The sequence below is a fragment of the Crinia signifera genome, chromosome 1 (genome assembly GCF_055691185.1).
Source record: "Crinia signifera chromosome 1, ASM5569118v1, whole genome shotgun sequence".
Taxonomy (NCBI): Eukaryota; Metazoa; Chordata; class Amphibia; order Anura; family Myobatrachidae; genus Crinia; species Crinia signifera.
The window spans coordinates 206,856,992-206,879,417 of NC_139217.1; the positions used below are offsets into that span (position 1 = coordinate 206,856,992).

Sequence of the window (22,426 nt, forward strand, 5' to 3'; positions counted from 1 at the left end):
CAAGACACTTGCTCCTAAAATAGCCCCTATATTGGTCAAATTTTACAATTCCATCCTCACTACAAATACCACCCCGCCCTACTTCAACTCAACCACGATTAAAATACTCCCAAAACCAGGAAGAGATCTCTCAGATCCTGGGTCATATAGGCCGATATCGCTTCTCGATATCGACTATAAACTTTTAACAAAAATGATTGCTGAAAGGCTGAAACACCTCCTACCGTCCCTAATACACCCTGACCAGACAGGATTTGTAAAAGGAAAAAACCCAGTCACAAACATTAGAAAGGTGCTATCGGTGTTGTATCAATCCCAGTTGGCCGTGTCGGGCGCCTCCCTAGCGATATTATCGCTGGACGCGGAAAAGGCGTTCGACATGGTCCACTGGGACCACCTACACACAGTATTAAAGAAATTTTCCTTTCCCACTAAATTTATGGAACTTTTAGAAACATTATATCGTAACTCTACCTCTAGGATCATGTGCAATGGCACCTTGTCAAACCCCTTCCCCATCTTAAGAGGAACCAGACAAGGATGCCCGCTTTCACCCCTACTCTTCGCATTAGCTCTAGAACCACTAGCTATAGCTTTGCGTCAGTCTCCCTTATTCAGCGGTATCCCAATTGGACAGGTAGACCTTAGAGTTTCTTTATTCGCAGACAACATGTTGTGGTTCCTGTCCTCCCCTGAACATTCCCTGCCAACAGCCTTTTCAATAATTCAGCAATTTAGCTCTTTTTCAGGCTATAAAATAAATGTACACAAGTCCGAACTGATGATATTAAAAGGCCCCCCTCCACTCTTCTCAGATAGAGACGACCTCCAGGTTATTAAATGTAAATCCACACAACTAAAATATCTAGGCATACAAATCCCAGCACACATTTCAAATCTATATAATTTAAACTACACATCACTGATTAACAACCTCTCCAAATCCATGGATACATGGACCGACCTCCCACTCTCCCTGCTGGGGAGGGTGGAGGTCATAAAATCAATGATTCTGCCCAAATTAATGTACGTTATACAGATGCTGCCAATCAAACTGACAAATAAAGACATCCAAAAACTAAACTCACGCATGGCGCAGTTCCTATGGAATAAGAAAAAAGCAAAAATTGCATTACACAAATTACACCTGCCCAAGGCTTTGGGCGGTCTCAATGTGCCAGACCTACATCAATACACCAAATCCCTGCTTTGCCGCTTTGCCCTAGGTTGGCTAGTAGAGATAGATACTTTCTCGGATTCCGCAGTGGACTGTGCCATGTTCTCACCATACTCTCCTGGAGCCCTCCTACATGTCCCCCGCACACAAATCCCCCCGCACATCTTCAACAACCCTCTCTTTCTAGACACATACAAGGCTTGGTGGTCTGTCTCCCGCTCACTTGGACTGGACCCTCAAACGTCCCCATGGATCCCCATCTGGGGTAACCCTATGTTTACCCCAGGGGTGGATAGTTCTATTTTTTACAGGCTCAAACATAAAGGACTAAGGAAGATGACGCAGGTATTTGACCCTGGAGGAAAGGTATATTCCATATCTGAACTGCAGAAAATGTTCGGTTTGCCTTTGAGCGGCTCCTTTTCACTCCTCCAGCTAAGGCACTATGCACTTTCGCTACCCAAGCCTGATATACAAACCACGAGGTATATGAAACTGAATAGCTCTGTTAGTAAATTTCAGACAGGGACGTTCAAGAATAAATACATTTATGACCAACTCTCATCCTTACCTGCTGAACGAGTATGGAAAGAAGTCACAAACAAGTGGTTAAAAGATATCCCTTTATTGGAAAACTGTGAAACTATATTTAAACATTATCATAAAACGTTGAAAATATTAAGATCCTCCATCCTTCAGGAGGTACACGTGAAGTTTGTTCATAGGGCTTACATCTCACAACAGCAGAGGAGTCATTTTGTCCTTGAAGTGCAAAACAGGAGTGGGCTCCTTTTTTCACAACTTTTGGTCCTGCAGACATATACAAAAATTCTGGTATAAATTGTTGTATTTCATCAAACTTAACTTTAATATCGGACTGCAGCTAGATCCCATCCCCATGCTGTTTGCTAATTTTGAGAGTTGGAACATCACACCAGCGAACTCACATCTGTTGCCCCTAATTACCCTGATAGTCACAGTGGCTAAGAAAGTGATTCTAAACTCATGGATCACACCACCTATTCCAAAGGTAGCAGAGGTGGAATCGCTGCTGTTGAAGTATATGTTTTATGACAAATATGATGTGATAAAACACCCATAGGTATCTTCATCAAGATTTTACCAGGTGTGGAGACCATTTATAGATAGTCGCCCACAAATACTGAAAGAAGCTATCTACAAAACACTGGAAATCCGTCCAGAAGGAGCTAGATAATTACATTTCCCATATATAATGTACGAAACGTGATGCTGAACACCCCCCCCCCCCCTATCCCTATCTCTCCCCCTCTCCCCCCCCCACCCCACCCCATAGAAAAAAACTCTTATATTAAGTTAAAGTTATTCGTTTAATGTTATGTATAAAGAAAATGTCAGACAAAATGCTAATCTAACAAGGCGGGCTTACGAGATTTAGAGGCAGGCCTCTTCATCAAGTTACTCGAACCCCATGCCTGCGAAACTCAAGTATAAATATGTACAACTTGGTTAGAATTGATATCATACATTGTAATATTTTATTACTCATGTTCACTATTGTTTCATTTGGCATATGTCTGAAATAAACAGAATTTGAAAAAAAAAACTGGGAATAAAATACCAACGAAAACAAACGTGAAACGGAAAACTTCAACATCCGAGTCCGAGTTGGCCCCCTCTAATTCGCCGTGCGAGCTTAATGTCCTTCACGTGCAGCGTGACCCTGTGTGCATGGACACTGAACAGGTAAGAGTCTTCGAAAAGCCACACCAGGTAGGCCTCAGCTGCCTAAGAAAGAGATGTTACACTGAAACCGGAGGTTTACACAGGAAAAGGAACTTTGGGCTTAAGTCAGTATGAATCGCTATTTATTCACAAAGCAGAGTGATTGCGCATTTAGACCGCACACAATGCGCAAGGAAAAATAGCGTCAGAAAACACGTATAGATCGTAAACACAATGCAGCTGGATATTGACCGTCGGTAAGCTGCTGTTTTGGGGTGGAAACCAGACTATTTCTGGATGGGTCCGAAAAAAAAAATGCAGGTCTGTGACAACAGCACTGGCCTTGTTCAGCCTGTGTCAGTCACATATTAGTCTCTTCCATGTTCCGGAATTTGCGTACAGTCCTGGCCAACCTGTGGCTCTCCAGATGTTGTCAAACTACAAATCCCATCATGCCTTGCCACAGTTTTGCTATAAGGGAGTATTAAAACTGTGGCAAGGCATGCTGGGATTTGTAGTTTCACAACATCTGGAGAGCCACAGGTTGGCCCTGTCCTGGCATATAGATTTGGGGGGGGGGGAGCAGTAACCGGGTGTTTCCTCTTCATGGGTGGCGGATACCTACTTCTCAGATTAGCGATTCATGATGAATTAGGCCCTTATCACTAATACGATTCATAGATAGGAAAAAATAGTTACAGACAGAGAATTTGAGAGGCAATACATGGTCAAACAGAGCAAACAGATCTTTCTTCCCCATAAATTCTGTAGGCCACTATTAATCATTCATTCACACAGATATGCCCTCATACGTACAGCCCAATCCCAGTGGTGCGTACTTGCACTTTGTGTTGCTACTTTTTTACCTCAGCTTTGCGCCTTTATCTTCATTGTGTAATTTCCTCGATTGTGCATTTTAGAGAATACTAATTGTATTGCTGTAGGAGGTATCTTGGGTGAAATTTAAAAGGGTGAGAGATTTGGTAAGAAATCTCCATTTTTTTTAAAAGCGGCAATCATTTACACGGCAAAATGAAACTGGTTCTGCAGTGTAAATGATTGGCGCTTTAAAAAAAGCTGGAGATTTCTTACCAAATCTCTCACTTTCTGAATCTCTCATCCTATTAAATCTCACCCCTTGTGTCAATAAACACCTCCTGCCGACTTCTGTGATCCACTGCTGCAACGGATCACTGCACAAAAACATGGTCAATCTGAGGGAGCCCGAGGCTGGTCATATTGGCCCAAGCTGTTCTGTAGCAGAGGCCAGGAAATCTGTGCTGGAAGATCCAGATCTGGGAGCTCTCAGAAAACGCCCCCGTTTCCGGAACCTGCCTATCCTGCCCCCCTTATCCCGCTTCCAGTTTGCAGCAGGGAACTGCGAGAAATCTCACAATAGAGGGACGTTTCGTTACCTTGGCTGGTAACTTTATCAAAGGAGACTCTCCTTTGATAAAGTTACCAGCCTAGGTAACGAAACGCGTCAGGATACTGTCAGTTTGGACTCTGAGCTCTATTGCGGGACACTCCCAAAATTATATCTTGCCCAGCCTTTATATTCGGATTAATTTTCCATCCGTTCTTCACCCACTGGAAGAGAGCCTTGGGATACCACCACCAGCATACTCATTGGGAAGCCTACCTTCAGCCTGTGCATCTGTCTATACAACATCCAGACAGCGACATCCTACACAGCGGCATCGAATTCCCAGCATGGTATATGGACACCCAGCCTCCACAATCTCCAGTTAAACTACAGGACGGACTGGCTCAGGACATTTGGCAAGCGGGAGAACGCATAAGTATAGTGCTCAGGCCAACTATTCTTAAATTCTTTTTTATATGTGCTGATTTAATGTATTCATTTATAACCTCTTCATGTGTCTAAATGTATCAACCATTTTTACTATGTTTATCAGTGTTGAATAAATTTTACTAATTGTGATACCCAATTGACCATACTCAAACTAAGAATTTTTTTCTAATACCAACCTAGCGCTCCACTACCCTTTTCTTTTTCCTCATGTTTGTTTTCAAGGAACTGACCTTCCTTGGTGTGAGCTGCTTGGATCACAAGGCACTCCTTCTCTGTCGTCCACCTCCTACCTTCTGGTAGGAAACAACCTTTTTCCAGTGTTATCAGGAGTATTGGTTTTGAACATTCCTTTATGCCTTGAGAAAGGTCGCTGTGTAATGCGTGTCTGTCTAATGAGCTCGGAGCTGAGCTGGGAATTCTAATTATAGTGGTGTATGATGTGATAAAGATCAGAGAGCGGCGACTGCGTAATAGGAGTTGTCTGGTACAGTGAGACTGCACTGGGGCTGAACACAGGCATCATGCCCACTGAAGTCATCAGTAAGTGGCCTGTACGGGATATACTATGTGCCTATTTGCACACAGACCCAATCCTGGGATGTCGCTCAGAGCCCCCCCATTGGCTGCAGGATTGCCGACATGCTGCGATGTTTAGAGGGTGAAACTCGACACCGTTCTGCAAAACATGGGCACGCCGCTTTAAGTTTGAAGGCATTGCAGATCCCTGTTGTACTCAGGTGTTTGAAGCAGACGGCCAGCCTGCTTAAGTTTCAGCTTGTTGGCTGGTGCTTTAAACCATTCCGAATCGCAACCGATGGCTATGATGGAGATCGAGCATTAGCGCTGATTCTAGTGACACGTGATGGGATATACAGAGCAGAACACGGCCAGGATATGGGTGAGGTATACATGGCCGCATCAGATCTTAGTACAATACATAATTCTAAGATTACCCCAAACAGAATACAGCGAGCGTTTACGCCGCTAAGAAGCCTTACCTCCTGCAATGCCATCAGCGCTTGGCTTTGCCAGCTGAACGGCACTCCGTGGGAATACTCCAGGCAGACCTCTCTCACCTAAAACAGAAAAAGCAGACATTACTAGCAGAGCACAGAGTAGGGGAAACTGTTAGATGCAGAACAGGCAACACCATCTCACCAGGCGGTAGAACGGGGCCTTCCTGATCAGCAGCTTCGTTGATTTCTGGTACTTGCGTATTTCCATCAGTGCCCGAGTACCTGGGCGGTAAAACCTCCGTATGGGCAATGGCACTCTCTGGCTCGTGTCTGGTTTAAATTAGATAGAAGACAAAGAACAAAGTTTAACAGTCTCCCCTTTTTGGACTTCTGTAACCCGTTATCCAATACAATAAATGCAGCGAACATTCTGTGGACAAGCGTTGGACACATTACTGGTCACCACAGCAAGCTCAGTCCCACGCATCTCCTTTAGCTTTCGTTATTTATTCCTTACAAAAAAAAAATATAAAAAAGACGCTTCCTCTTACTCTGAGATGTACCAGCCGAGGCTGCAGACACCCGCTGAGGATTGTTGGACTTCCTGCGGTTAACACTGGCTTCAGACACTTTCTTTTCCATTTTTAGGACTGTAGCGCACCACTCTGCAGAAACAAACAATTTATGGGATAGCTTGATTGAACATTTAAAGCTTATCTTCTAAAAGCAGAGCTGATTGGGGTGGGGGTGGGGGGTGGGGGCAGTTGCATATGCCCTGTGGAAATGGGGCAGCATCTAATGCAGTCAATATAAAAATTATTAAAAAAAAAAAAAAAATTAAATTTTTTTTTTTCCCAAAGTGCAGATTCTATTTTGGAAGACTTTCACGTAGCACACCACCGATTATCTGGAATTCGATGGTCTGGAACCTTAGACTGCGGAAGGGAGTTAGCTTGCGGCAGATTTTCATCATAATAACGATGGAGAAATGATCTGCAGTGTATGGGAAAAGATCTACAATCTGATCTGCGAGCTCAATTAAAACATTCAGTGCAATTACAACTCACAAAAGAAATGTAGAAAATCTGCAAATGCCCTATTAATAAAACGCAACGGGTGCGAATTAAATAAACAAAACGAGAACGCAGCCAATGGGGAAACAGACGTCCCTTAGCAGCATCCGACAATGGTAACAGAACAGATTGGAATGGATTTGGAACAACGGGAGCGCAATCAATCAGGAGTTTAATAAGTTTGTCATATTTTGGTTCCAGAAGAGAACGTGTGCCTAACACATGTATGAACCTTTCCCCAAAGCACGTCGCTCCCTCACTCGCAGTACTGCTGCTACATACCAGCAATGACACAACTCACAAGTAGCGGACGTACATTGGAATGCAAGCACACGTTTTCAAGGTAAAATGCTTCTGCGTCACTGATTGGTATTTCTTTCTGGAAGGATTGCTATAATGTGAAGAACGGTCTGATCTGCGTTACAATGATTAAAATTTTTTAAAAATAACACCGCAAAACAGCATCAATTGATCATAAAATCTATAGAAAGCATAATGTACCCTAATGGTGCCTACACACGTTGCAATCCCTGGGCATTTTCTAAGCGATCTCACCAGATTGATCCGCCATAGCGATAGCTCATCGCTATCACCCCGTGGATTAATATACAGCACGCTGGATAAATCTATTCAACCACCAGGGTCCCTGGGGTCTAACTCAAACTAAAAACATAAATTCCAAACGTAACTCACTTCATAGTTACCAGGATAGGAGAATTCAAATCAGCGAATCCTACACTAATTTATACTGTAAGTGACTCCAGGGGGGACTAATGCAAATGTAATATAATGCATAGGTACTTATATGTTAGTTGGGCACCCACTAAGCTATTTGCTTAGTGGGCTACTCTGCGTAGGAAAATCGCATCGCATGGGCCATTTTAAGGGCCATGCGGTGCAATGCTCCTATGTAATTTATTCACTGCTCTCTTAGCCCCGGGGGATCACATCTACCGCAAAATCGCATGCAATTTTATAGGGTGTGCAATGCCATTAAATGAGCTACACAATAATATCATTGTATGATATACAATGATGTTTTAGGCACCCCACCACTATCCACGCCACCCCGAAGTGTGGCGAGCGGCGGCGGAACGCATCCTCCGACCTTTTCATACCCCCACTATCCACGTCGAGCCCGAATCGTGGCGAGTGGACGCGGAATATATGTAAAGTAATCCGCATGTGCTCGCCGCGCTTCGGGATCGGTGACTCGCTGTGCTCGACGCACTATATAAAATCAACTCAACGCCGACGTGGCTAGTGGTGGTATGAAAAGGTCGGAGGACACGTACCGCTGCGCTCGCCACGCTTCGGGGTGGTGTGGATAGTGGGGGGGTGGGGTGCCTAAAACCTCATTGTATGTCATACAATGCTATTGTATAGCTAATGTAATGGCATCGTACACCCTATAAAATCGCATGCGATTTTACGGGAGGTGCGATGCGATCCCCCGGGGCTAAGAGAGCAGTGAATAAATTACATAGGAAAATCGCATTGCATCGCCCTTAAAATGGCCCATGCAATGCGATATTCCTAAGTTACCTTACGTATGCTAATTGGGCGCCCAACTAACATATAAGTACCAATGCATATAATGTTAGCGCTTATATAAATAACATTAATGCAGGTGACTCATCAGCAGCACTGACTGGCAGGAATAGGTTTTACTGCATTCACACACTTTGTGGTTATGGTAGGACAATCGCCCCATTGCTGTATATACAGTAGCAGGGTTATAGTGACACCTGGAGGCCAGAGGCGACACTACATTAATAGTGTTTAACCAGTAAATTGAAAAGGAAGATTTCTATTTAATCTTACACTACTGTTCGTTAAGAGTTAATGCACAGTATTTATAATAAGGGGATTTTTGTAAGAACTTACCATTCAAACCCCTTTCTCTGAGTCCAGTCCGGTGACACAGCTCACGATGGGATGTAGAAGGGTCCGCCAGGACCCAGGCACCTATGCTTCTAATTCTTTGGGAGCAGGCTCCTCCCTACTGCATCCCATAATGCCTCAGTTAAACTTCAACAGCACACTAGGATACACAACTCAGTACAATGCCTGAACATCATATATGCGACTTATAACACATAACATGGCAACCATGAACGGTACAAATTACTGAGCGTTAGGGAGGGATCGCTGTGTCACCGGACTGGACTCAGAGAAAGGGGTTTGAACGGTAAGTTCTTAAATCCCCTTTTCTCTTTCGTCCAGTCCGGTGACACAGCTCACAATGGGACTTTCACGAGCAGTCCTTTGGGAGGGTACACTCAGACTGCCAGTTCTCATCACTGCCCGTCCAAATGAAGCGTCCTCCGAAACAAACTCATGAAACCTGTAGAATTTTGTAAAAGGTGTGAACAGAGGACCAGGTGGCTGCCCTGCACAGCAGCTCAGCTGTGGCCCCATGCCTCACCGCCCATGAAGAAGCAACTGACCTTGTAGTATGGGCGTTTATGCGAGATGGCACAGGCCTACCTGCCTTACAGTAGGCAAACGCAATAGTTGATCTCAACCAGCGGGCTATAGTCTGATTTGAAGCAGGCCACCCAATCTTATGTACATCGTACAAAACCAACAGCAAATCTGATTTGCGAACATCCTTTACTCTACTGATATAGATTCGCAATGCGCGAACCACATCCAACTTTTTCAAACTGTCCCTATTCCTCTTTCCCTCAGGCGGGGGAAAAACTGGGAGCACAATGTCCTGATTCAAATGAAAAGAGGAAACCACTTTAGGTAAAAATTTTGGTACTATCCTGAGTACCGCCCTGTCATCGTGAAAAATCAAAAATGGTGACTTGCAAGACAAGGCACCTAATTCTGACACACGCCTAGCCGAAGCAATGGCCAATAAAAAAGTAAGCTTCCAGGTAAGGTACTTGAGATCAGCCGATCTCAGTGGCTCGAAAGGAGGTTTCTGTAGCATGGACAGAACAAGAGACAAGTCCCATGGTGCAACCGGCTGCCTGTAAGGAGGCTTAATCCTGGCCACACCCTGCAAAAACGTTTGTACCTCCGGCAGCAGAGCCACTCTCTTTTGAAAGAAAATGGAAAGTGACGAAATTTGCACCTTCAGAGACTGCAAACTTAACCCCGACGACAGGCCATCCTGTAGGAACTCCAGTAGCCTCGCTACCTTAAACCTGGAGGTATGAACTCTCTGCCTTTCACACCATCTGATGTAGATCCTCCACACCCTGTGGTAATTGGCCGCAGACACCGGTTTTCTGGCCCTTAGCATGGTCTGTATGACCTCTTCTGAAAACCCCTTTTTTCTCTCAATTTGCCGTCAAATTTAGACGAGCTAGGTCCTGGTGCAGAAACGGTCCTTGGCTTAGCAAGTCACCACGATTCCGTAGATAATCTCAGTATGTCTGAGTACCATGACCTCCTGGGCCAATCTGGTGCAACCAGAATGGCCGATACTCTCTGGTTCTTTATCCTCTTCAACACCCTCGAGATCACTGGGAACAGAGGGAAGATGTAGACCAGATTGAAAGACCAAGGAATTGTCATGGCATCCACCGCCCAAGCCAACGGATCCCTTGACCGGGAACAAAATCTCGGCACTTGACAATTGGTCCTGGACGCCATAAGATCTATGTCTGGCAGTCCCCATCTGTCTACCCCCTCCAGCAGGTCCGCCCTGCTGAGATAGTCCGCCTCCACAATCCGGATCCCCGGAGTGAAAACGTCTGACAGTGCTGGAAACTGAACCTCCGCCCAGGTGAAGATTCTCACAATCTCTGCCATCGCCATCTTGCTCCGAGTACCGCCCTGGTGATTTAAGTATGCCACCATAGTGGCATTGTCGGATTGTACTCGTACTGGCAAACCCCTCTTGCCCCCAGTAGCCTGCTTGATAATGGCTTCCAGCTCCGAGCCCCACTGGACCGGCAAGGCAGTGGCTTTAGACAGTCTAGCAACTGATGCATCCACTAATGGGGCTTTCTCCCACAATTTGGTATGTTCCTCTGGCAAAGGGTACATATTAGCGAGGGGGCGTGGTTTGGCTGAGCACAGAGTAGGCAGCAGTTTCTCTTCGCTCCTCCGTACATCCTGAAATTTATCCTGTTTTGCTGTCACCGAAGTCCTTGGCCTCAGCAACGGGTGTGAGACATCACTCCCATTATCCTATCACCCTGCTGAGCTGTTTTTGGGACTATTTGGCTGCTGGTTTGGGATTATATACAGCCGCGGCCTGCTTCTCTGCTAAGATCCGGATGACGTCGGTCTCCTACTACACTAACAGTATTCTGCCTGCCGCCTCATCGCTGGGTGCTTTGTCAGGCAGGGTGAGAAGTGGCGGTGGCTCTCCGTACCTTTGAGCGGTGGAAGCGGGAAGCTGCCTCCTCTGGGGCGCAATGCCGCGGTCCGCGCCATCTTGTGCTTGGGGCTGAGGCCTCCACGTTTGCCCTGCATCGTGTGTTTAAGATCTGCAGTGACGGTCTTCTATCCTCTGCTGGTCTCCTGCTGTGCCACAACATAGCCGTGACTAAAGCGGTGAGCATTACCTACATCCGCCATTTTCTCTGACTGGTCTCTTCACCATCATTTTGGTGGCTGGAGCTGGGAGCTTTTAGCTGGATTCTCCCACTACTTCAACGGCTGGCAGTCCTTTATTTGTACTTAGTGGCGTGCTAGCCGCACCTAATTTATTCTCTGCTACATATACTGCCTATAGCTGGTCTTTCTGTACCTCCTGTCTATGATTATGGAACCATCTGCAAATGCTATCCTGCGTGTGCTCCATGCCTCATCTGCCCGACTCCTGCAACTGGACAGAATTCGGAGTGATATTCTAACCTCTCCTATTCATCCCACTCCTATTCATCCTGGACACTGCGATGTTATTGATAATGGAGATATTTATGTGATGTATGCTATGAAGGCTCTGCCTGCACCTATTTCAGATTCTATCCTGGCTATATCTACACCTGTCGTTGTGCCCGAAATCAAGGACAATAGCTGTGATACTCTCATGCACACTGATTGTGCTGCTACTTCCCTACATCCTCCTTATTTGTCGCTGGTGACTGTGATGAAAGCCTGGACTGTATCCACATATAACTGTACACTGTCCTTTGTTTATCTGTTATTTTTTCCATATACCTGCTGGTGTACTTCTTAGGCTCGCCATGTTTTCTAAGGACACTAAGAGCTGGCCAGATTAATGTTTTTGGAAATATCCTGTAACTGTCATCTTAACCCTGCTTGTATAAGTTATATTCTGTGAGTTTACATGCATCTTTATTGCTGAGCGAGATACCTTACTTTGCTTCAGGAGATTGTTGGATTCAATATAGCTGTTCTTAGGTCCATGCGTCTATGGCCCTCACTATATCCTTCTTTTGGTATTCTCTGTTTAGTAATTTTTGTGATGGGGAAGGAAATATATATCCTGCCCTTCCTTAGGGTCATATCCTTATAGCCCTCGATATATATCCTGCTCTTAATTTACAATCTGGGGGGGGGGGGGGGGGGGTGTTAGTTTATATGTGGGTGGGTATAGATTAGACTTAGGTTTAGTAGTATAGTTAGTAGGCTAGGGGGGGGGGATTAGAATGGGTATAGAGGTAATAGTGTTACGCGTTTATAGGGCTCCAGGTACACCTAAGTTGGGGGTGGGTAGTACAGGGTGGGGGGTTATGTGGGAGGTTTGTTTTGGGTCCTTGCGAGGTTTTCTTTTGTTATCTTATTTTTTTTTAATTAGGATTATGGGTCTTTATCTACATTGTCGGATGTTTATTATATGATATACATTCATGGTGTCACACGCCGCCGTCCGGTATCTCCAGTACCCGGACGGTCGGCGGATGGAGAGCGGGGCTGTGAGGCTGGTGACGCTGCTCGGCAGCGTTCCAAGCCTCCCTCTCAGTCCGGGTGTCGGGGCGTTGCTAGGCAACTTCCCCGAACTTCCGCCCAGCAGCAGCACTCGCACGGCGCGCCTGACGTCATGCAGGCGGCGCCAATTTTGAATAAGAAGCCGACGTCTGCTGGGCACAGACGCCGGTTATAGCGTCTCCATACGCCTGCCCGGTCCCTGGCTCATCCCAGCGCTGCCCTATTTCCTGGATCCCTTCCAAGAGATCTCCTGTCTCAGCTGGATGTCAGCTTCTCAGCGGTTTCTCCAGTGACCTGTTCAGCTCCGCTGTAGGTCACCCGGGGTCAAGTAAGTGCTCCTTTGGAGCCTGGTTTATTTCTGTGGAGCCGCCGAGCTCCTTTTCTCTTATCAGGCTGTACCCATATTGGTTCCGCTCCCTTGCTGGGGCATTGGACCTGCTCCGCCGTGGGCCTAATTCAGAACATTATTCTTTCTGTCTTTTACCCTTGCTCTGGCCATCGCTTTCCTTTTCCTATCTGTCCTAGGCAGGGCCTTCCCTACCTATCCACTCCTGTTTGGGGTTTTGGGGATTCGCTATCTAGCATTGTATTGTATTCTTTTGGAGATTCCCCGTCAAGTTCTCCTTGTGTCTGCGACTGGGTCGTATTCCCGTTATTGGCCTGGTGCCGGCAGACAGGGGTTGTCTTTCAGTTAGGCCCGGTAGTTAGTATTTCCTTTTGAGTTACCCCTGACGATCACTTCTCCTTTGTCCATTCATAGACCTAGCTGCATCGGGGTTGGAGCGGGCTTAACTCGCTCCTTCGAACGCGGCGGCCACAGCTGAAGCCTAGTTCCCGCAGGGATTGGTCATCTGCTCGGGGTACTCAACAGAGTTAGTATAGGGTTCGCTGTGGCCGTCCTAACCGGCGGTCCCGGCTGCGGGCTCACGCCTGATCTCCCGTTCCCTGTTCCAGGTTACCAACACACTAGCGGCAAGCATAACACATGGTGCTTCATGTTGTGATATGTGATATATCCATGTAAATGTGCCTCCTCCTACTTCACTGTTTCCATGGACCTGGATGGCGCCTCCGGGTACTGGATGCATAGTGTGTTTATCTATATCCTGAAGGGTTGGCACTTACATATATGTCAAAAGTATACTTTGCTTATCTCTACAAATGTACATATAATATCCTGATTACTGCATATCTCCTGTACGCACCGTATCCTACTTAGCCGTCTGTAATATTAATATCAATGTTTGTCTTTTTCTTTTCTCTTCAAAAATTTAATAAAAAATACCCAATTTAAAAAAAAAAAAGGTTACATATTAGCATACCTTTTTGCCATCAACAATCTCTTATCAGGAGTCTTTCCTGCCTCATTTAAAAGAGATGACATTCCCTCATCAGAGGGAAAACACACAGGGTCCCTGCGACTCTTTTTAAACACACAAGAGACAGGAGTCTTTTCCTCCTCTGCAAGATTCAAAGTCTGCTTAACAGCCACAATCAAATCCTCAATGCCTGAAGTTAAAGCCTCAGTTTCATCACTCATGTCCCAACTCCAGTTCTCCTCACACCCACCATCATCATCATCCAAATCCTGTATAATTGGTGGTGTAGACACAGGGTGCCTAAGCACACTCTTATCAGAGGATTTTGTAAACTGCTCCATCAGGGCAGTCATCTTATGATCTCCCTGGGCAGTATCCTGCATAGCCTGCAGCAAAATGGGGTCTCCCTGAGCCGGGGTAAGTGACGCCCCAGACACCTGAGACGAAGTAAAGTGGCCAGGAGACCCTATCAAGGAATCCTTCTGCCTATTCAAAGCCTCAGTAAGAGCATTCATAGACCTGCCCAGCGCCAAAGCCCAAGCAGGTTCAGCTATCTCCGCTCTGGGAGTGCGTGACCCACAGGGAACAGCCTCACAGGACGGGCATAAATCCCCCTGATCCTCATGTTCACATGTAAATTTAGCATCACACTTTTTACAGTAAATAAACATGTCCAACGCTCCCTCCTCCACAGCACAATGCAAATGAACAGGCACCGCACAGAGCAATGTATCAGTGTACTTATCTGAGCTGTAATCCTGTCAACGCTTCTGTGAAGAGACTGCAGACTGTGTAAAAATCACCCTGTCAGCTCCGTAGCACGGTGAAAAAGGCGCCAAACACAGGGCAGGAAGAGACCAAGTCTCTGCATCAGCGGGGAGACCAAACCATATGGTGCTTTCTCCCCCTTCAGCCGCTCCCGCAGATGTCTCTCTCACCTCCTTGTACCTCCCTCCATGGGACCACAATGGAGTTGTCCAGCAGCGCCGGACTCCTGTAAGGGACTTCACTTCCCTGGCGGGATTTCTGTCCCTAAACCCTTCAAGATGGTGGGCGCCATCGCGGGGGGTCCGTCCCCCAAGATCCCCTTCTGCAAGGAGCCGGTTAGGACACCCCCGGGGCGCAGGAAAGTCTCTATCCTAGAGAGACTAAGCACTGTGCAGAGGGAATAAAAAGGTGTCCCTCTGCACACAGAGAGCTGACAGGACGCGCTTCTGTCAGCCTCTGCTGCGCCTCAGTGTGTATGCACTTCTGTGAGAAGCGACACACTGGCAAACCTGCTCTAGCTAGTGCATTCATAAAATAACAAAAAACCTAACTATTCTGAAAAAAATCCAAAGAAAAAAGCGCAGCTGCAAAGCATAGCACCCACTCCTGTGGGCACCTAAAACTAACTGGGGCATTATGGGATGCAGTAGGGAGGAGCCTGCTCCCAAAGAATCAGAAGCATAGGTGCCTGGCTCCTGGCGGACCCTCCTACATCCTCCCATCGTGAGCTGTGTCACCGGACTGTTTCACCGTTACAGGTCCAGAGTCTGCATTTACGCTCATAGCTTACATTTTAATGAAAATTTAAAAGCGAGGTGTGGATTTTAAATCAGAGCCGGCTCTAGCCTAGTCTGCACAGACCTGGGGAAGGGGAGAGGGTGAAAAAATATGGTTTGTCACGAGGGTGACATAGGCAGAACAAAAAGGGTTTTTGGGGCACACTTTTTAAAATGATAATGAATGGAAAGTATTTAAAATTTAACTTTTAATGAAAAACTACTACTAAAATATCAGTACGTATGAAATAACATTTCAAATATGAACTCTAAACATGATGCATAACAAGAATAAAGATCACAATTTGAACATTTGGTGGCGAATAATTTTTTAATTACACTGGCGTGAGAAAATACTGGGGAATCCTGTAATGGATTCTATGTACCAGGCAAAATGGCCGCTCACAAACAATATGTTGCATTGGGGTGTACTTGACGCATAACACTATCCCCCTTCGGAAGGATCAATGTGGATAAATAAGGCGGAATGACTTGACTGGGTTCTTAATAGAAGGAGAGAGAACAGAGTGTTAAAGGGTAGATAGCTCCCTTGGCCAAGTGTTTTTCTGCAATCCGGTGTATTACAGTTCCGGGTATTCCCCGTCGGTCACCCCTACGGGTACTGGCCCGGCCAAACACTGCTTAGCTTCTGAGTTCGGTATAAGAATCAGGTGTGCCAGTGAAGTACAGTATGACCGTAACCACACCATAGGATGAGAGTATAACCTGGTTGTCAGGAGGCTTATATGTGCTTCTGCTTTTTGCTGAAAAGTAACACCATGTCCTTTGTTACCGATGGCCTTGCAAAGAGACTAGGTGTACCCCAGCAAATGAGAGGGCAGCGTAGAAGGTATAGGGTAAAGTGTGGGTACCGTGAAACCCCTCTTCTGCTACTCACCATCTATCATTTAGACATTGAATGGTGATTGAGAGTGATAGTGGTGTCACAGGAAACCCAGCGGAGTGAAAAGAAGATGGTGAAGGAATGTACCCAAGTCTCCAAGTAGGAGTAGTGAAATTGGTCTTCGTATTGTAGTCACTAAAGACCAAATTACACCCCAGGGAAGATATTCAATGGGTGACAACGCATGAATCTTTGAATACACATGCAGATGGATATACTGTCACCAATATGAAAAAAGAATATTTATTGGTACAGTATATAAATAGTCACAAGATTAATCCGAAGACAATATATGTGCGGTATAATACCATCTGCGTTAATACTGACACTATCAGCGTTGACACGATTGTTGACACTTAGCTCAGACTTCTCAACTTCAACACTCAAAATATGAGTGGGTGTAGTTACCTATACAAATGATGAAATTAGTGTCCAAATGTTCACAAGGTTATTGAAGCAAAATACATGCGGGATATAGCAACCCTGGATACTGTAATAGTACCGGATCAGTGTTGATACAGTTGTCGACACCCAAGAAACATTGATTGTACAGGTATATTAGCTGACCTCAGTTGATATAACAAGACCTGAGTTTTGAGCTGCCAATGTATTAGTGTTGACACGGTTGTCGACACTCAGGGAACATGCACGTTATCAAATTAAACAACCAGGATGTAAATGAGTGTTGTCACCTGTCCGATGGATTGGATTGCAGTGTCTGTATGATCACACGGTTAATAAGACAAAAAACATGTGGGGTATGGCAGACCCTAGGTGTTTTACTGGTACCGGATCAATGTTGACACGGTTTGTCTACACACAAAAAACATTGGTTATGCAGGTGTGTTAGCTGGCCTCTGCTAATCCTCAGATACTGGGGGTATTATAATGTTTGCAGAGTCAGTCAGGTGGTTCCAATAACGGTCAAGCTGTTTGACAGTGGTAATTAGCAGAGTATGAACAGACTGTTTCCCTTTAAGTCAAATCTGCTGGGTAGGTCTGGTCTTAAAGCAAAATAGGGGCAGAGTAACTCTGTCTCAGAAAAAAATCATACAGTGTAGTCAAAAACAGCAGAAACCCGTCTTTTAGTATGCGGGTCAGGCTGTTTGCACATTGATTGTCAAGTCAGATTTTGTTAAAGATGCAGGTAGGACTGTAAATAGCAGACAGCAGCTGGTGGCAACGGGGAGAGTGTCACTCTGGCCGGTCTCCGCTCGGTGAGGTGTCTGAGCTGACAGTGACACGTGAGTCACGGCAGCTGTACACTCTCACTTGGATGGCGAGAGAACCGGGGTGAGACAATCTCAACCCTATGCTTGTGCCGCCGATACCTGATTTCCCGTGGGGGAGACAGAAGAACCGAAGTTTGCTCCCGTTAGCTGGCTGTCTCGTCCTGCAGTCAGTAGAAGCGGGGGGGGGGGGGCGCGCGTGTCAGGGGCGTCTCCTTTGACACGTGTTTCGCTTGAGGGCTTGTTCACAGTGAAGGGGAGGGTGTCACAGAGTGTGCCATTCACAAAATGAAGGATATCCATGAGTACAACACCCTAGTAATACTTAATGCAGTGGAACTTCTAAGATGTCACCGCCACACTTTCATATTGTGTGTGAGTAAACCCACCCAAGCACGAGAAGAATATACAAACTCCACACAGTTAGGGCCATGGTGGAAATGGAACCCATGACCTCAGCGGCACTGTAATATCCTATAGTTATGATATTATATGTTGTTAACATGAACCCACTGCTTGCACTGTGATAGATAGATTAACCCCATAGGGGACGTTGCATGTTTGATGGACACCTGTATATATATATATATCCATAGATGCCTTCACAGAAGGCAAGATAGACTTTTATGAAAAGCAATGTTATTTGTACACCACAATTCCCCCTGAAGGGATTGGACTGTGCCACCCGGAGAGTGCAAGAATATAAGGCCAAATCAATTGACCTTTCCAGAGAGCCTCGAGGACTGATCTGAACATAACCCTGCTTAATAAAGTTTCCCTGCACGCGCTGGGAGCGGGAAGGCAGAGGATCGCGTGCCAGATAACTATAAATAGGAGTGAGTTACCTGAGGAGAATAAGGGAACACTGCAGAGCTACGCAGCCGGATAAGCGATAGAGAGCTGTGCTGGGAATGGCTGAGAGACTGACCAGCGTGTCCGGGACCTTCAGGGAGTGATCGGCGGCAGCAGGAGAGACCTCCGGCGGAGTTGAACTGAAGAAGCCGTCAGAGAGTTCCGGAGTCAGCCGCGTCATCGCCGGGCGGCATCTGAGGAGATCCCCGCTGCGAGATCCGGTCCGGCGCGTCATCGAGGAGGCGGAGGAGAGGTGAGAGATAGGACGGCCCTGTCAGAAGGAGGGAGCCGCGTCTTGCAGGCGGCCGCGTCATCCGAGGGGAGGACGGAGGAGGCCGCATCATCCAGAAGGCGGCACAGAGGCGGAGACCAGGCGGACTCTGTGGAGACGCTGACCAGCCTCAGCAGGAGAAGATGGGGTGTGGTGAGTGTTACCCAGCCCCACCATATTGAAGCCAGGTCCGCCCCTAACTGCCCATAATAAAGTCAAGGGAGGACTATGAGAACTGAGTGACAGGCAATGTAGAAAATGCTCAGTACAGGAGAAAAGGAGCAGTGTAATAGCTCAGCACTATAGAGGGAGTTATCCACTATAACACCAGCAGTCTGAGTGAGACAAATAAGCGCAGTGTATCCCTTATCAGCCAGAGTTAACCCTTAGGAAACCAGCTGACAGGAATAGAGTGAAGAAGCATTGCTGCATTCAGACACTTCTTACCTTTCTGCCTCTATATATCAATTTTAAGACAGTACAGCTGAGAGCAAGTACTTAGTATGCGGTACAGTGTTGCAGACATTACAGTTCAGTAGCTAAAGAACTGTCAGCATTAGACCTTTCAGTGGAGGTTACCTCAGGAACGCAGTAGTTATAGCATATAAGTATTCGACTGCATAAAAGAGACTAATTGTTACACATTCAGGCAGCACAGCGCATCTTAAAGGGATACTTCTTTATGCCTATTCGTTTCACACCGTGCAGCAAATTAGGTTGTGGAATGTATGCCCGTGCAACCCTGTCATAGTAGCTATTAAATATTCAGCAGAGCAGCAGACTTTATGTAAGAAGAATTACCTCATTGGATACAATTGTTAAATCTTTCCAAGCTACTTTGTCATTACCAACTACACTGTGAGATTACAAATATTTGGTTATCACCTGGCATTTAAAAGGATTCAAAGAACTTACTTCAAGCACGTCGTGGAGACTTGTAACTTCTAAAGCCCCTATGTACTTGAATGACTGTGGAGTTCTAAAATAAAAGAAAAAAAAAACGTTAATCCTTCCAGCATTATAGATAGAGACTAGTGCACTTATATAGTATTCATATTATTGCGCAATAATAACTTGAAAGTATTGCAGGAGTTGTCATTGTAAACTGCGATGTAATTATTTTGTGAAAGTTAATAACCACTTTATTGGTTTTAGAAACAGCAGGTAGGGTTGCCTAATGATTTGTTTTAGGGCCCTGCAGGAGTGAAACAATTGAATTAGAGTCACCGGCTGTTGTTCCAGATCAATAAAATCTGAGTTGCAGTTGTTCTTGTGATTTATGAATTTGATATTTGTTTGTGAATAGCTATATTTGCTCTTTCTGTAATAAATTGTTTAAATCTTATAACTGATTGGAAGTTCCCGTGTCCTCTTCAATCCGAACCTGTAAAGAAAAGGATACTTACCTGCAAGGAAGAAAGAAAGGTATCAAAGCGTTAAAACGAGTTCAAAATATTACAAGTTCAGTTTTGGCGTCTACGGACAGGATAGAAAAATGGCGGAGTCAGAACCCCAAACCCCCAAATCAGCGAAAAGAAGAGTCCTCCCATCCCCGAGCGACATTGGAATAAGAAGAAGAGGAGAGTTAGGGCCATGGTGGAAATGGAACCCATGACCTCAGCGGCACTCCATAGGATTTTTTAGAGTGCTTTTAATATCCCAATGTTTCGGGGTGTGAAAACCCGTTTTCATGTTGTACATAAACGGTTTATGTACACCTTGAAAACTGGGTTTTCACACCCCGAAACGTCGGGATATTAAAAGCACTTCGAAAAATCCCATGTAGTGCCGCTGCCTGTGTATGCGCCAGTGACTACATGATCCTCCAGAAGGCACCCGGGTAATTGCTATCACTTCCAAATACCAACAGTGGAGGCTATGCCATTGGGGATGAGAGGTCCCATTACAGTTAATTATAGTAAGTATTAAGTAGGGTGATAGGCTCCCACACACTGTGGGGGTTATTCCCGTTCATTCTTTCTGACAAATTCCTTCTTAGATGGACAAAACCATGTGCACTGCAGGTGGGGCAGATGCAACATGTGCAGAGAGAGTTAGATTTGGGTGAGTTATTTTGTTTCTGTGCAGGGAAAATACGGACTGCTTTATTTTTACACTGCAATATAGATCTCACTTTGAAGTAAAACCCCACCCAAATCTAATTCTCTCTGCACATGTTACATCTGCCCCACCTGCAGTGCACATGGTTTTGTCCATCTAAGAAAGAATTAACCAAAATAACCAACCAAAATAACCTCCTGTGCTACTTCTCCGAGGGGAGAAGATGCATCCAATACCCCCGTGGTCCACCTGGCAGCTCCCCAGGAGGCTCACATGCAATTTTGGAACTTGATGTGACATTTTTTACATTGATTTATCACATGTATAGCAGTGGGGGCAGGAGAATAAAAAAAGAAAAGAAAGAAAACCGTTCATAAGAATGGGCGAGCACTGATTAGCTCTCTCAGCCAATCAGCAGCCCCCATTCTTTTCAATGTTTTTTTTTTTCTTCTTTCAAATCTCCTGCTCGGAGGTCAGACCTGCTGGCACATACGTATGGAGGCACTGAGCCATGAGCCATGAGCCCCTGACAGGTCAGATTCCATTTTATCTTATGTTCTGCAGGTCTGACCTCCGACTCTGGTCATACACATGCGATTTGGTATGATTTCTCAGCACAAGGCGGAATCGGGCCCAAATTGCAAATTACTTTCAATGTCATCTAGTGTTCATTTTAGCACCTTGAGTCTTTCAAAACCACTGCAGTTCCTCCTCCCTGCCTGGGGTGTCGCATGCACTAAGTATCCAGTCACATTGCAGAGTTATATCGCCCTGTATGTATGAGCCGCACGCTCTCACAAGCAGGGCCCTCTCTCCTCATTTGCTCTTCTATCCATTCTCCCGCCAATGGCATTACATGGGATACCTACACCAGAACGGCGTTTAGTATTCCGGCAGTCATTATAGAAACCCCTACAGCGCTATAGTGGAAATGCCAACAAGGGCTCGGAAGGCACCCTAATCTTCTCCCCTACCCCCCAAACCCTCCCTTCTAGTATCCAACCCCCACCCCCTGGACTCTCACTGCTAGTGCCTCCCCCTCCGGACCCTAACTTCTAGTGCCTAACCCCTGCAACCCACCACGTAAGCCTAACCTTAAGTCCCCTTCTCCCCCACTAATACCTAAACCTAACCACCCACTCCCCTTCCTCAGCTGGCCACTAGATAGCCCCGCATTCTTACAGAGGGGGATCCTAATGAATTTGAAGTCCTGGCAATGGTATTGTGAGGGCAGTTGGGATGCTGGCATTGGTATACTGAACACTGGCATCCTGACCCTGTATTAGCTATATATGGTCTTGAAGCTTTGAATAGTTATGTACTCTGTAATTGGGCGCTGCCAATCCTGTGGTGCCATCTAAATGATAATAAAAAAATGTTATATATAAGTTTATACATCTACTGTAATGACCGGAAGATTGAATAAGTCATCCCTGGATAGACCTCTAATTAGGGATGGACATCGATGGTCTATATTTCAGAAACATCAATGTTTTTCTTCCAATGGTAGTGTTTTTGGCATTTAATGGTGCCCTTTCAATGTTTGTCGCCATCGAATGCTAATCATTTGATGGTGTTTCAATAGTGGCTTGTTTTTTCTAATTCCTAATAGCGGTGTCTGTTCAGGGAAACTTCCTAGGTTCCTTGGTGGCTGACTC

The 22,426-nt window shown here is 45.8% G+C and overlaps 2 long non-coding RNA genes across 4 annotated transcripts in view; both read right to left on the bottom strand.

Annotated features, from left to right (window-relative positions):
- Positions 1-1,786: 1,786 nt before the first annotated feature.
- Positions 1,787-3,222, bottom strand: LOC146068020 (uncharacterized). The gene is made up of 2 exons (XR_014472949.1): positions 2,778-3,222; positions 1,787-1,987 (listed from the first exon to the last, which is right to left on the bottom strand). It is a non-coding gene; the product is annotated as an uncharacterized LOC146068020 (long non-coding RNA).
- A 2,975-nt stretch (positions 3,223-6,197) lies between these two features.
- Positions 6,198-22,426, bottom strand: part of LOC146068101 (uncharacterized) — a 47,436-nt gene continuing 31,207 nt past the window's right edge. Inside the window, exons 2-4 of one of the 3 annotated variants that reach the window (XR_014472959.1) lie at positions 19,623-19,686; positions 7,043-7,141; positions 6,198-6,318 (exon numbers count right to left, since the gene is read on the bottom strand). This is a non-coding gene — a long non-coding RNA (uncharacterized LOC146068101). Of the gene's footprint in view, positions 6,319-6,759; positions 7,142-19,622; positions 19,687-22,426 lie in introns of those variants that run through there. The other 2 variants (XR_014472960.1, XR_014472958.1) reach the window with 2 other exon arrangements.